General features: G+C 52.0%; 4 non-coding genes across 4 annotated transcripts; 2 read left to right on the forward strand and 2 right to left on the reverse strand.

The window, feature by feature from the left end:
• Positions 1-51: 51 nt before the first annotated feature.
• On the reverse strand, positions 52-141 carry TRNAY-GUA. Its single transcript is given in 2 exon segments — positions 52-87; positions 105-141. It is a non-coding gene; the product is annotated as a tRNA-Tyr (tRNA).
• Positions 142-443: 302 nt separating this feature from the next.
• TRNAR-ACG lies at positions 444-516 on the forward strand. Its single transcript has one exon. It is a non-coding gene; the product is annotated as a tRNA-Arg (tRNA).
• Positions 517-846: 330 nt separating this feature from the next.
• Positions 847-919, reverse strand: TRNAR-ACG. The gene has a single exon. It is a non-coding gene; the product is annotated as a tRNA-Arg (tRNA).
• A 250-nt stretch (positions 920-1169) lies between these two features.
• On the forward strand, positions 1170-1259 carry TRNAY-GUA. Its single transcript is given in 2 exon segments — positions 1170-1206; positions 1224-1259. It is a non-coding gene; the product is annotated as a tRNA-Tyr (tRNA).
• The last annotated feature ends 1411 nt before the right edge of the window (positions 1260-2670 follow it).

The raw sequence follows: 2670 nt of genomic DNA on the forward strand, positions 1-2670 counted from the left end.
CTCACGTATTGTGCCGCGAGAAGAAAAAAAAAAGAAAAAAATTAAACCGTCTCCTTCGAGCCGGAATCGAACCAGCGACCTAAGGATTCCCGCAGGAAGCGCCACTACAGTCCTCCGCTCTACCAGCTGAGCTATCGAAGGGACTTGCGCACCACCCGCCGACTGCCGGCCAAGGTCCCGCCCCTCCATGCGCGTGGCGCTGAGCATGCGCATTCTGCAGGCAGCTGGGCGGCGCGTGCTTCTCATGGCGGGTAATGGGTATAGCCGTGTGCGTGCTGCAGGGGCGGGCTGGCGCTGCCACGCGGTCCTCCCGCCTCTGTCCCAGTCCCGCGGCACTGTGCGGGCTGCGGCCTGGCGACCCTGGAACTTTCATACCGTTGCAACGCCGACGCTAACCGAGACGCTCGCTGAGTGGGCGGCGGCTTAGGTAAGGTTCGCGTCCGGGGCCAGTGGCGCAATGGATAACGCGTCTGACTACGGATCAGAAGATTGTAGGTTCGACTCCTGCCTGGCTCGCATTGTTTTGGCGTCGCGTCCTGCCCAGGTGACCGCGTAACTGCTGCTGAGCCTTCGGGGGTCTCCTCCGGGTGGGCAGCAAACCCGCCCTGCTTGGGTGGGGTTGGGAGCGCAGCTCCCTTCGGCACTACGCAAGGAGAAAAGGAAAAAAACTCTTTCTTTTACGTCTTAAATACACAACTCCCAAATTAGGAAGCGTCAGAACGCGGCTGGCGGTGACTGCGTTATAGGGTCTGGGAGACCCAGTTAACTGCTGGGCGTGCAGGTGGTATGAAAGGAGGAGCTCGGGTTAAAAGAGGGACGCCAACTCTACGCGTGTGAGAAAAAACACGAGCCAGGCAGGAGTCGAACCTACAATCTTCTGATCCGTAGTCAGACGCGTTATCCATTGCGCCACTGGCCCGGCACGCAAAATGTTTCTCTCGCTACAGTCTAGAGCCCAACGCCCCCAGACGCCCGGGCTGCCATCCTCTTCTCCTCCTCCTCCGTGCGAGGCGCGCTGGGCCCCCTCCCACTCTCGCCAGCCCTTGCCCCGCTGCACCGCCAGCCCAGGCTCCGGCCAGCTCTCAGCGGAACAGTGCGCACTGCGCATGCGCCACGCAGCCACAGCGTAATACGTTGATCCATTGTGCTGGAGCGCCAATGACCAAGTCCCTTCGATAGCTCAGCTGGTAGAGCGGAGGACTGTAGTGGCGCTTCCTGCGGGAATCCTTAGGTCGCTGGTTCGATTCCGGCTCGAAGGAGACGGCTTAATTTTTTTTTTCCTTTATTTGGGAAACTTTTCTGATTCTTGTATTCCCACGGCTGTTACCCGCAGGAGTGCGGACTCCACCAGCAGCCGCCTCGCGGAGCCTCCCGTGGGCCTGAAAGCCCCGGGGACAAAGCAGCCCCACAGGCAGGCACTGGTTTTTATTTTTATTTTTTCCTTTTCACTGCTGATAACGCTGAGGTGCGTGAAAACAGACGATGGTTTGAAAAGGCCCTTGCTCCGGGCCAGCCGAGAGTGCTTGCTCCCTGCCAGGGATCCATTATACACGTGGTAGCGTGCTTGCTTGCCATGTGGTGAATAATAAAGCTAGCATTCATATTCTGCTTCTTTTTTTTTTCCTGTCTTATGTTCTATTGTATTGCTGTCCTTTATCCTCTTTTCCTTCATGTCTTCTTTCTCATTACAGGTGCTACATGGTGTGCAGAAAAACACACTTGGCAATGACTCCTGGCTGAGAAAGAGTACGTGTGTCTCGTGTGTCTCGAGGCAACCGACTCTGTCTGCATTGTAGGGGAACAAAGGAGGTTTTCTCCTTCAAAAGAACCTGGAATGAGTGTTCTCCACGTGAGAGAGCGCTTTTCAGATACAAGTGCAAAGAAGGGCTCCTATCTGGAGAAATAAGAAAGACAGGAAAATTATCAATCAGCAGACAAACAGATCTGTCAAGCTCAGCCAGAGTCAAAGCTCCAGGCTTGTAGTATGAAGTTAAACACTGTATGCATTGAACCACTGGCCCCAGATAAGGACTCTATTAATTAGGACAGTTTTATGTCCTCACATTTTTACGTACACACGCATGCCACCTCTTCTCCCTTCCAGCACGTTGCAAGTGCACCCCTCTTAGGAAGAAGCTAGGAGGAAATTGGAGGAAAAGGGACACCTGGAGAGCAGAGAATGAGGAGAGCCATCCGTTTCCTTCATTATCTTACATGCTTGCATGTGCCAGCAGTCAAATCTCAATTTACTGTCCAGAAACACTGCTACTCTCCAGTGTGTGACAGGACACCAATTCCACCCAAGCCCGTATGATCAATCTTTCATGATTAAGATTCACCTTTTTTTTTTGTATATAAATGTCTTTGCTCCTACTTGTTGAAGAAGTTCATGCAAGCTCATTTTTACTCATTTGGCATTTCCCCTTGTTCCTATTTCTAGAGAGTAGTGCACAAAATGAAAGTGCACTCGGAGTCTCGTCTCTTCTTCATCTTGCAAGCTGGCCAGCTTAAGGCCAGATGCTTTTTCTCTCCCACCCAAGATGTATAGATACATATGCCTTTCTGTGTAATTGTATGTTATCTGTAATGAAGAGCAAGACAGGAGAAAATAAATAAATAAATAAAAACATAAAAGTACATTGGAATGAAAGCCAGGAAAGAGGAGATGAG

This window comes from Numida meleagris, unplaced genomic scaffold, assembly GCF_002078875.1.
Source record: "Numida meleagris isolate 19003 breed g44 Domestic line unplaced genomic scaffold, NumMel1.0 unplaced_Scaffold1394, whole genome shotgun sequence".
Lineage (NCBI taxonomy): Eukaryota > Metazoa > Chordata > Aves > Galliformes > Numididae > Numida > Numida meleagris.